The sequence below is a fragment of the Pogona vitticeps genome, chromosome 6 (assembly GCF_051106095.1).
Source record: "Pogona vitticeps strain Pit_001003342236 chromosome 6, PviZW2.1, whole genome shotgun sequence".
NCBI classification, from domain to species: domain Eukaryota; kingdom Metazoa; phylum Chordata; class Lepidosauria; order Squamata; family Agamidae; genus Pogona; species Pogona vitticeps.
Genome location: NC_135788.1, coordinates 42,512,377 through 42,525,156, shown reverse-complemented (window position 1 = coordinate 42,525,156; position 12,780 = coordinate 42,512,377). Strand labels below are relative to the sequence as shown.

The 12,780-nt window shown below is 39.0% G+C and overlaps 1 long non-coding RNA gene across 1 annotated transcript in view; it reads right to left on the bottom strand.

Annotated features, from left to right (window-relative positions):
- LOC144583477 (uncharacterized) overlaps positions 1-10,171 on the bottom strand; it is a 42,181-nt gene extending 32,010 nt beyond the window's left edge. Inside the window, exon 1 of the long non-coding RNA XR_013537252.1 lies at positions 2,960-10,171. This is a non-coding gene — a long non-coding RNA (uncharacterized LOC144583477). The remainder of the gene's footprint in view (positions 1-2,959) is intronic.
- Positions 10,172-12,780: the final 2,609 nt, after the last annotated feature.

Sequence of the window (12,780 nt, the reverse complement as noted above, 5' to 3'; positions counted from 1 at the left end):
AGTAAACCAAGGCTGAAGCATCAGAAACATTTTAAGTGCCTCTGAACATATGCAGAACACTTTTGCACTTCTGAATAGCTACATTCCATGCCTCCTCCCTCTGCTTATAATTAAAAAGCATGGTTAAGAGAGGAAATCCAACATCATAACTGAATTAATTAGTATTTTCTAAAAAGTTATTCTCAGTTCTGCTAAGGATAAGTTCATCCGCTTCTCTGAAAAATTCTGCTAGTTAAAAAAGTAAAGTCTCACTATTCAAGGTTTGTCTGCTTTACTTTTAACCTCAGCCCTGTTTCCTTCTTTCACTTGAAATCTTAGATCTTAGTTCAGCTTGTTTCCTTTTTCTATTGAAAAAAAAAGCTCTGCTTACTTAAATGAAGAAGGTACTGTATGTGATTATGAAGTCCACCTGTAACTCTGAAGACCTTTCTAGTACACTGTGATTGTCATGAGCAGAGAACATCAAGAAAAAGGAGATGAAGAAGGGGCAGAGGTGGAGCAGCCACCACTGACTGGAACAAAGACAGTAGCTTAGTACTGTACATAGAATTTCAGGAAATCTGAGCAGCACAGTTCTCAGTGAACAAGTTTCTTGGATCAAACTAGACATTAAAAGGAATTCATTTTCCCTTCACCTTGGGATGCCCTCAGAAATACATGTCTCAGCAATCAGACCCTAAACTGTTTCTCTTCCAATGACTAAGCATAAAACAAAGCATATGGAGACATGCAAGTGAAGAAAAGCACAGTGAGTTACGTATTTGGCTGTAGTGGTTGGGAGTTGAACTCCCCACTATGCATCCCAGAAGAGTCAGCCTTGGTGGCCTTGGGAAAGATGCACAGCCCCAGGGTGCCCCCCCCCAGAAGAAAGAACTGGTCAATTACTTCTGAGTACTCTCTGTTGGGGATTTCTTTTAGTTTAAAAGGGCGGAAGCAGTTCTAGGAAACTGGTTATTCCTTTTAGTTCGGAGAGTATAAGGCAGAAAAACCACAGAAACAGAGAGAGATCAGCCTAGTCTCACAAACACCATCCCCTCTGTTCTGCACACAAACTAGCACTTTCTATGATAAAAATCATTCTTGAAGCATTTAAAGTACAAAAAGGTATACAGTCAAACCTCGACTTACGAATGTCCCTACTTGCGAACGCTTCGACTTACGAACTGCTCCAATAGAAAAATATTGCTTCGACTTGCACATGGAACTTCGACATAAGAACAAAAACAGGCAGGGAAAAAAGGCGGGCAATTCAACTTTCTAACTATAGGTGGTGCCGAGGCTGCTTCTTTGTGCTGTAGCTCTATCAGCCATTATTACAGGGTGTGTCACAGTTGAGAGAGCTCCTGCTTTCTAGAGTGAGCCTGTGTGTTTGTCTGCAGGGAGGTAAGCTGCTGTTTTCTCCTTTTAAAAAACTTCTGGGTGGGTTTCGGCTGGGGCCGATATGTTTCTGTGCTGTTATGTTGGTGGCTTTTTTTTCCTTAATGTCTCAGCAAGGGAGCTAAGTTTACTGTTTGTTTTTGGAAGTTTCCCCCCGCTTAAAGCCTCAACAAGGGAGGTTGTTTTACTGTTTGTTGTTGGAGGTTTCCCCCCTTCTTAAAGCCTCAGTGCCTTCCATTTCTTCAGCTGGAACGGATTAATTGGTTTTCAATGCATTCCTATGGGAAATGGTGCTTCAACCTACGAACATTTTGACCTACGAACGCCCTTCCAGAACGGATTAAGTCCGTAGGTCAAGGTTTGACTGTATTTACAGTTTGACTGTATTTACAGCTACCATCTGTAGTGCAGTTAGATTTATAGTTACCATCCGTAGCCACAGTAAGAAAGAAAAATGGGGAGACAGAGTCCCCAGCATACAGGAGACCCTGCATGCTTGCTGCTTGAAGAACGGTCAAAGGAGGAAAAGGGGTTATCAACACAAAAATGGAGCCAAAAAATAAACAGAAAGAGGGTGGGGGGGGGCTTGCCTCAAATGACAGAGGAAGGGAAAGAACTTCACCAATCAGGTCAATGGTAAAGAACAATCACATTAGGCTGTTAAGACCTCTTCCCACTGATACTGTTTCTGCATGCAAGATTGCTATTATCCCAATACTTTCTACCTGGGAAACCCTGAAAAGGTTTGCCATAAGTCACAAGTGACTTGTTGGTTCAGTTATTATTATCACTGTATGAGAGTGCTGTGAAGTTGTCTTGACACAGAGCAAATCTACATTCTAGAAGACAATTCTAAAAATGGGTGCAGCCCAAACAAAAATAACTTTGAAACTGGACCCTGAATCGGGACCATTCACACTTGTTGAAAAACAATCCTGACAATTGCTTTGTGTTTGAGTGAAAAGTGGTCAACGGATGAAAAAAGTTAGCTTCTGGGATTTTTGCTTGCTTGGTGTCACTTTGTGTATGGTATTTAGTTATTTATATATTAAAATTTTTACACTACTCATCTAGTGGCAAAGCTGGCTTACAAGCAAAACAACAACATGGATATAAAATTCAGGCACAAGAGGGTATCCTGTAGACCAGTCTGAGTCGCAGACCAGTTGGGTGGGTGGAGTCCGTTCGTGGGTGGGAGTGCTCACAGAGGTGAGGAGTGCACGCATGTGCATGCACAAAGGGGAAGGGCACACTCACGGAGGGGCAGAGTGCACTCACACGCATGTATGGAGGGGCGGGGCATGCTTACAGAGGGAAAAGGTGCACTCACAGGTGGGCATGGCACCTGTGCATGTAGGTAGCAGGGAGTGCATGGAGGGGGGGTCTCTGTGGCCTGGTCCTGCCATGGCCACGGACCAGCACTAGGCCACAGACTGGGGGTTGGGAACCCCTGCTGTAGACCGTCCTGACTGCTGCCATTGGTGGTGTCAACATTCATATTTTCCTTTGCTACGTAAAGCTTGGTATCTTTTTCCTGCTGGCAACATAGGCATAATATTGTGTAGCAACATTGGTCCATTACCTTGTGTTCTGAATTGTGGATACATAAGCACAATATCCCGTCTTATAAACCAGAGGGTTTTTTGAAGAATTGAATTATACCCACTGTGGTATATAGTGGATAGGGTAGGACTCAGGAAGCCCGGGTTCAAATCCCCACTCAGCCATGGAAGCTCACTGGGGAATTGGTAAAATCACTTTATAATATCTCACTTACCTTACAGTGTATTAGCAGTCTCTGAAAATCCGTTCTGATTTGAAGGCACATAACAACAATGACAAATAGACATTTTTCATCACTTGAAGAAGCACTTCTTATGGTTGTCATGTTAAATGTATCATTTAGTGCAGCCAAATGCAGAGAACCTAAGGCACAGTGGAAGTCACATGGAACAAGATCACTAGGTTATGGCTGCTGTGGTGCTGCTGCAGGATGATAGAAGTCTGGGCAGGCGTTTCCTCTGAATGCAAGCTGCCCTGGCACTGCAAAGTGAAAGGTGCCTGGTTTCCTTTGCCAGGTTTCCTTATTCAGAGCCTCTGCAGCCTTGCTGTGCTTGTTCTTCAAATTCCAAAATGAATTCTGATCTTAAGGAGCATAAGAGTTGCATGTAGTGGATAACTGATATTCAGTCTTTCCATAGACTAACCCAGCATCACCTTGGATTGGAAAGCTACTTAAAATAAGGCCTGTACAGATACATATACTACAGTAATTAGTTTAACTGTTGAGCTATGTGATTTATTAGATTTGTTTAATTTAAGTGGTGCCTTAAAACCAAATCAACATGAAATTTAACAGATTATGTTCTGTTCAACAGATCAAGGGCTTTATCTTTTCTTCTTCCTTTTTAATGAGACCTCTGCCAGTTTCATTATGCAACATCTAGTTTCTTTAAATGCGTGATAGCAAGTGTGATCCCATTCATTACTGAGCTGTCTGTGCCTAGAGAGTTTATTTTGGAAGGCTTCATATGCACAGAAGTCATTCAGAGACATTCCACATATAAAACAGGGAACTGATTCAAGTGCAGATACAGTACTAGCCTTTGGATGTGCCTGAATCCGTTTGAAGCAGGAAGTAGGACCTTATGTCCAGGTGTCAGATGGCAAAGCTCAAGGACACCTGTCTCATCCAGCATAGAAATGACATGTCCAGCCCTCCATGAAAGACAACCAACTCTACCTTTATGAGTGGGCCATGATATTCCAAATTGCAAGATTTGAAACAATTTTTTTTCAAAAGGGGGGGGATTAGGTTTAAACAAAGTTAGAGCTAGAGCTTAGAAGTGAATAATTTGTAATCGTTCCAGATGAAATATTAGGTGGGCAGATTTTGGGACTTTGTTTCCCCCCCCCCTGCATTTCCCCTGTATTTTGTACCACTTAGCCTGAAGAACAATCCGAGAAAGCTTTCCACTTTTTTGACATGCCATGTTTTTAGTACATCTGTTAATAAGTAGAATGGACTTTACTTCACAGATGCAACATTTTCAACTCTTGTAAAAGATGTCTTAAGGCATTTTACATCTAATTTTGACAGCAGTTTTTCAAGTTGTATGCCTTTTTCCTACTATTGCTTTTTCTTATTTTTTTTTTTTAAAGAAGAAGGAAACTGAAGGAAAAATTAAAAAGTAATAAGTGAACGCAACAAGTCATGGAATGAATTGCTTCTTAAACACTGTAATGAATAACAAAAATGAATTACTTTTTAAACACTGTAATTAGCAAAGGAAATAAGTTACTTTAAAAAAAATCTCAATCTCTACTTGAGATTGTTGTTGTTGTTGTTGTTGTTGTTGTTGTTGTTGTTGTTGTTGTTGTTGTGTCCTGTCAAGTTGTCTCACATTTATGGCAACCTTATGAATGAGCTATCTCTAAAATGCTTGTCTTCAGCTGCCCTGCTTAGCTGTTTAAAACCCAAGCCTAATTTCTTGGCTGCAGTCTCAATTTAGATTGATGATTGAACCAAGGCATACAAAATCTATTTCAGTTTTATATTACTAAAGTTGTGTAGTTTTTCTGTAGTCATTATTTTTGTCTCCTTAATGTTCAACTGCAGTCTTGCTTTGGCACTTTCTTCCTTCACTTTCAGTAGAAATCATTTATGGTGTCATCTACATATTTTAAATTATTGATGTTTCTTCCACGTATTTTCACTCTTCCTTTACCTCAATCTAGTCTGGCTTTCTGTATGATCTGTTCTGTGTACAGATTGAACAGATAAGAGGATAAAATGTATCCTTGTCTGACACATTTGTCTATAGGGAACCATTCTGGCTGTCCATATTCTATCCTAATATTAGCTTCTTGTCCACAATACAGGTCATGCATCAGGACAATCAAGTTCTGAGACATACCCATTTCTTTTAGAGCAACCTATAGTTTCTCACAATCCATATAGTCAAAGGCTTTGCAGTAGTCAATAAAGGCAAATCTTCTTCTGAAATTCTTTAATGGGCTCCAATAGCCAGTGGATATTTGGTTAAGATTAGGTTACAGCACCAAAATTTTTGAAACTTTAAGGCTGAAGAGATAGAGAAGGAGAAGAGCAGTCATGAAAAATTAAGGAGAAGAGAGTGAGAGGTTTCTTAGCATAATGGTGATTTTTTTAAAAGGACAGGAGAAGCTATGGCAAAGTTTATTGCATATGGACTGTTAGATAAGGAGCTGGAGGATGAGGGATACAAAGAACAACAGCCAAACTATATGGTAACATTTCTACTAAGAAACCTGTAAAGGCCTGAGTGAATAAGGAAGTCTTTGCAACTTTAGTTGAAGAATTTAACTAGTTTGATTCAATGTTCATTTCCCTGAGAGTTTACTGCTATTCTTGTATCTTTTTGAGTACTTGATGTTTAGTTAACTGCATTAACTGCATTCTTTTTTTAAACTGCATTCTTTTTTTAAAAAAAAACTTTAACTAGAGTGATGGGTATTTAATACTGCATGTTTCATACACTCTGATTAATGAAAGAATGCTTCCCCAATAGTTTTTAAAGCTCTATGTATTATGTTGACCTTCTCTACCAAATGTCCAATTCATTACAAAAATAATTTGGCAACTGATTTTTAAAAAACCTTTTTAAAGCTTTCTGCAATTCACTGATAATAGTCATTGAATGAAAATTACATAGTGCTTTGACTGAGTTGAGAATTAGCTGGTTGGTTACAGATCCATCTGGCTACAATTTTGACCTTGGATGCCTGATAATGGAAGAAGGATCAAATTTAAAAGCCCCTACACAGCAGCCAGAAATTGCATGAGAAAGTAATATATACCAAAGATGTCACTTGGCTAAATCAGTCTGGAAGACACATTAGGACAGGTTATATCCCTATCCCCATTTTGGGGAAAAGCCGTTTCTGAAAGTATCCCAAAGTAGTCCTTTTTAAAATGATGTACAAGACCACAATCTCTCTCTCTCTCTCTCTCTCTCTCTCTCTCTCTCTCTCTCTCTCTCTCTCTCTCTCTCTCTCTCTCTCTCTCTCTGTATGTCTCTGTGTGTCTATGTGTTTCTGACTCATCTAACTTTCCAGAACATGTTGGTTTATATAAAATGTCAGTGGTCTGTTGCCTGCAGGAATTGTTACTGGGCATAATTTTTAGTCTTGCAACTTGAACTAAGACTACCTGTTCAGCACAAAGGGTGATGCCTTGGGATAGTAGAAAAACATTAAGGTTGATTAAAGTCAAACACTTAAGTGAAGCAGTGCTCATTTTGGCTACAGTTGTGAGGGTTTTTTCTCACCGGTATGTGTTTACTGCTAAATACAGAAAGAGTTATTGATGAATATGTCTCCTTCATATGACAGAACAGTCTAGGTGTTGTGCACCCTGATTTAGGTAAAAAGGTGGAGCTGATGCCTGTCTGCTCCAGGGAGAGAAATGACTGGAGTTGGGTCCAAATCCAGCTGAATTGCCTATTGTCAGAGTGCTAGTGTTGTGCTATCCAGACCATCAGTCTAGATCAGTGAAGGGCTTCAGCAGTTGCCACAGACAATTTCCATCTCACTTGAAGGTCGGGTTGTCAGGCCAATCGCACACAATTCCCTAAAATTTCAGGGCCCAAAGACTAAGGGGCAGATCTCTGTGACTGAGTGGGGGGATGGAATTGCTTCTGGGCCAGCTTATTGTTGAAATGAAACAGAGGTACATATGGGTAAATGGGCCTAGAGTGCAGGTAGAACTTCAATAACCAGGTCACATGGTGGCAGTTGCAATGGTTGTGGTTATTCTGCACATGACATATGGAGAGTTTTCTCAGGCCCTATGCTGTTACTTAGGGAGTTTTCCCCAAACCCTGTGTCACTTGTTCCAGGGTTTGTGCAACAAGAAGTTTTACAAATTGCAATGCTAGTGTTCAATTTCCTGCTTTGCTCTAAATGGGGATGCACCCATCAGTTTCTCCCCAATCCATTTCTCTTGATCCTGTCTTTTTGGCTTGCAAAAATTGCATAAGCACAATGTGGTGTCCACCCTCATGCCCCTTGTTTGACCGTCAAGCCTGAGAGCGCACGAAGGCAAAAACTTTCTTCTTTTACACTTGCTGCCACCAGGTGATCTCTAAATCACCATTTACTTCAGGTCCATACTTCAAGTTCTTTTAAATAAAACTTTGGTTTATTGATTACATAGACTGATTCATGAATATCTCCAGTAGCTAATAATTCCTCAGAATTTCCCCAAACTACACACTCTATTACACTGTCTGGCTTTTCTCTCCTGCCTGACTGTCTTACATTTCTCTAACTCACTGGTTCTTAACCTTGGGTTACTCAGGTGTTCTTGGACTGCAACTCCCAGAAGCCTTCACCACCAGCTGTGCTGGCTGGGGTTTCTGGGAGTTGCAGTTCAAAAACACCTGAGTAACAAAAGTTAAGAACCTCTGCAACTGACTTAAACTCACTATCTCCCCCCTGACTCTCTGACCCTGCCTCTTATAGCATCTCTCTTGACTCCGCCTCTCAGCAACATGAATATTAATAAACCATTACATAATACAACAAGAACCATAGATCTAATAAAAGGAGAACGCTACACACAACCCACCACAACTTCACAATGAGTCATCTGAGAAAGGATGGAGCCAGTCAATCAAGATTTAAGATCACCTCATGCACAAAATCAAACTGTTCCTTCTCAAGTATCATTCACCCTGAGATTTGTCTTCTTCCTTTGAGATCCAGAGAAGCACAGGAATTTGTTGAGACTTGAACTAGCACCCAAAACCTGGCAGCCCCATTTGGTGGTAACATAATAACAATGCTTCTCAACTTTTATTCAGGAAGACAATAATGTTAGGAAAAGTGTAAGACAGTAGGAAAAGAGGAAGTCTGATCATGAAATAGATTGACTCAATAAAGGAAACCATGGCCTTGAGTCTGCAAAATCTCAGTACAGCTATCCTGCACATGAATCCAACTGACACATACTTCCTTCTACTCCTGACATGAAGTTTCTGTTGCCTACTTGGATGTCATGGCAACGTTTAATCAAATACAGTTCTAAATGAATACGTTGGTCTGTCTGAGGGAAAGAGGAAGAAAGAGAAAGGAAAGTTAGGATCTAACTTTAAATACAGTATATGCAACATTTTGTGGCCCCTTCTCACTATGCCAGTCCCTTACACTCAATCAGATTCTGACCCTAATCCATTATACAGATACCATATACTGTATGTGAATAAGATATTATTGGAATAATAATAAATTGAAGGCTCTGTTGGCATCTGAAAGTAGCATTTTCTGGCTGAACAGAGCAGCAAGAACAGGTGGAGTCTGCTTATGTTCACAACAGATGCAGCTGGAGACAGAAACATTTCCATCTCATGCTGTGTGCACTTGATCTATCTCCCACTGTGCTCAGTTCCTTGTCCCTGTCACTGGATGTTGCTTCAAGGCAAACTCATGAACCGACCAATCAACACACGGGATGCAACCAGTAAATAATTCAACAGTCGTGGCACAACTAAAGGCAGTCAAATTGTCATGAAGTGAATCAGTTTATAACTTTAACATTATACTGGATAATGAAATGAAATGAAATTATGCTGAAAAAGAAATGAATTTTTTGGAAGGATCAAGGCATTCTACACAGTTGCAGCCAAGTAAGGTCATTAGGTAGGTCCAGGGCAGCCAAATAGTTTTGATTGTAACTCCCATCAGTCCCAACCATATTTTTTGCAAAATGATCAGTGCACTAATTTTGCCACTCTTATCATGCCTAACTTTGTAATCTGTGCAATATTTGGACATTCACAGATGAGGTGTGACACAAATTTCATTTTTTTCTTGGCAGAGTCAACATTTGCCGTTAGCACTAAACCCTTGGATCTTAGCTTTCATCATGTTGGTTTGGAGTGCTTGTTCTTGTGCAGCAAAAATCAAGCCTTGGTTTCTTTCTTACGTTTTAGGCATGCCCATGTTGAATTATGATCATGCTTCCCATCAATATTTCTCAGGTGTTCTCCATGTGGTGGTTTATTTTTCCAGCTGTTTGATTTCCTTTCAAATTGTTGTTTCTTATATTCAGCCTTTGTTTCTATTGTTTTTAAAATATTCTTCATTTTTACTGCTTTCAGTAATTTTTCTCTGCTTGTACTGGTATAATCATTTAGGCTTCTTTTTTCTTGCTCTACTACCTCCTGTATTTGTAGTAATCCATGGCCTCTGATTTTTCGTGGTTAATATACTCTGTCCACATCGCTTTTTGGATGTAGTGTGTGATCTATGTTCATTAGTTTCCATGTTTTTCTGTCCAATTCTTCTAGCTTGTTTTGAATCCAATCTATAATTCCAGCTGGGTATCTAATTATTGGAATGGCCTATGTGTTTATGGTTTTGATTGTATTTCCCCCATTTAATTTTGATTTTAAGATTTTTTGCAGTCTTTCGATATACCGTATTTTTCTGTTTATAAGTCAACACAATGTATAAGACAACCCCCCCTTTTCTAACCTCAAATTAGAAAATTCGATCCCTATTTTTCTCTTCCTTTTGCTGAGCCATGGAGCTTAGCAAAAGGAAGAGAAAAGCAGGGATCAAAGGGCTCCCTTTGACCACAACTTTCCCTTGCCTTTTGTGAAGCCATGGCACTTAGCAAAAAGGAAGGGAAGGTTCCCTTTGGGTAAAGGCTGCACGATCACAGCCCTTTGATCCTGAAGCCCTTCCATGACTGCTTTATCCATATTCTAAACCCGGTGGGGCTTAGAAAGTGGGTAACGCAGCTGTGAAAGGGCTGCACGATCACAGCTCTTTGACCCTGAAGCCCTTTCACGGCTGTGTTGCCCACTTCATTAGGACTATATTGTCATGTCAAAGATAAAATTTTTGTATCAAAATAAAATAGCTATTTTTGCTGTATAATGGCAAAAAGTGAGACTTTTAGAGGAAGGCTGAAAATTTACTCAGAAGTATGACCTACAAAAATGATTAAACTGGGGCTATAATAATTTAGACATATCATACCCACTTCCTTAGAAAGTGGGTAATGCAGCCTTGAAAGGGCTGCATGATCGCAGCCCTTTGATCCTGAAGCAGCTGTGAAAGGGCTTCAGGATCAAAAGGCTGTGATTGTGCAGCCTTTTCATGGCTGCTTTACCCGAAGGAAACCTTCTCTTTCTTTTTGCTAAGCCCTGTGGCTTTGCAAAAGGCAGGAAAAGCAGCTGCCTTCCATGTACAAAACAACCCTCAAATTTTTGTCTAATAGTTTAAGGAAAAAGCGTTATTTTATACACGGAAAAATATGGTATCCTCTTTCTGTCAGTTCTTTAACTTTTGTGTGCACAATGTTGTCTGCTTCTAGTATTCCAAGGTATTTATAATTTTCATCACTTGAGAGTGATTTTATAATATTGTTATTTTTAAACTCTATTCCATCTAGGTTTTGGGTCCTGCCATGGTGTATAGACAGAGCTGCACATTTGTCAGTTCCAAATTTCATTTGGATACCTTCACTAAATATTTGCACTGTGTTAGCAGTCTATCTATCTGTGTGGAACTTTTTGCATGTAGTTTTAGGTCATCTATGTATAAGAGATTATTGATTTTTCCAGTTTGTTGTGAAACATTGTAGCCCAATCCAATTTTATTTACAATTATTGATGTGGGGATTAGTGAGATGTTAAACGGAAGTGGTGACAAAGAATCCCCCTGAAATATTGCTCATTTGATGTTAACTTCCCCAGTTTCTCCACCATGGGCCATTAAGACAGTTTTCCATTTTTTCCACGTTTTTCTTGAGGAACTTCTGAATGTTTTTACTAATCCCAAACATTTTAGGCAGGATTAATCCAGCTGTGTGGCAATGAGTCAAATGCCTTTTTATAGTCTATCCAGGCCATGTTAAGGTTGTTTCTTCTTCTTCTTCTTCTTCTTCTTCTTCTTCTTCTTCTTCTTCTTCTTCTTCTTCTTCTTCTTCTTCTTCTTCTTCTTCTTCTTCTTCTTCTTCTTCTTCTTCTTCTTCTTCTTCTTCTTCTTCTTCTTCTTCTTCTTCTTCTTCTTCTTCTTCTTCTTCTTCTTCTTCTTCTTCTTCTTCTTCTTCTTCTTCTTCTTCTTCTTCTTCTTCTTCTTCTTCTTCTTCTTCTTCTTCTTCTTCTTCTTCTTCTTCTTCTTCTTCTTCTTCTTCTTCTTCTTCTTCTTCTTCTTCTTCTTCTTCTTCAGTATTAGTCAATGAAAATTATAACATTGACCGGTATTACATACACAGATACAGGTTTTAATCAAAAGCCTGTTAAATATTGATGATGATGATGATGAATGAATGAATGAAGCACATTTATTTATTTATTTATTTATTTATTTATTTATTTATTTATTTATTTATTTATTTATTTATTTATTTATTTATCTATCTATCTATCTATCTATCTATCTATCTATCTATTTATTTATATCCTGCCCATCTAGTCATTTGATTACTCAGAGAAAATAAACAATTAAAATAATATCAGTTTCCAATAATCATTCAAGATGGAAAAGCAAAAAAGATAGATCAAATAGTGCCTGGAAGGAAGGCCTGCCTGAATAGCCAAGTTTTTAATTGGCTTTTAAAAATACCCAGCAAAGGAGCCATACGGATCTCTGAAGGTAGATTATTCCATAACCGAGGAATCATGAGAAAACAACACTCATTATAAAAGACAATGCTAGGAAAAGTGGAAAGCAATAGGAAAAAAGGAGGACTGAACATGACATATGTTGAGTCAGTATATGAACCCATGTTTTTTAGTTTGCAAGGCCTCAGCAGAAATATTAATGACAGTATATCTCATAGGTCATTAATTCATAAAGTCACCATCAGTTGAAATCAACTTCATCGTACTGTATATAACAAGAACAAAGTCCTGCTAACTGGGGTTTTTAATTTAATAAATGTGTATGTACAGTAGAGACTTGCAAATGATGAAACAGGTCATTCTTTTATTGATAATCTGTCTCATATTTTATTTATTTATTTATTTATTTATTTATTTATTTATTTATTTATTTATTTATTTATTTGACTTCTATACCGCCCCATAGCGCTACAAGCACTCTCCAGGCGGTTTACAATTTTAATTATAAAGGCTACACATTGCCCCCCCAGCAAGCTGGGTACTCATTTTACCGACCTCGGAAGGATGGAAGGCTGAGTCAACCTTGAGCCGGCTACCTGGGATTTGAACCCCAGGTCGTGAGCACAGTTTTAGCTGCAGTACAGCATTTTAACCACTGCGCCACGAGGCTCTCCTACTGCCTTCCACTTTTTCCAACATAATTGCTTTTCTCAAAGTGTGATGGACCACTGGAATTAGGGAGCCCCACTCTAACCACTTAGTCACATTACCGTGCTTATCCTGGAGA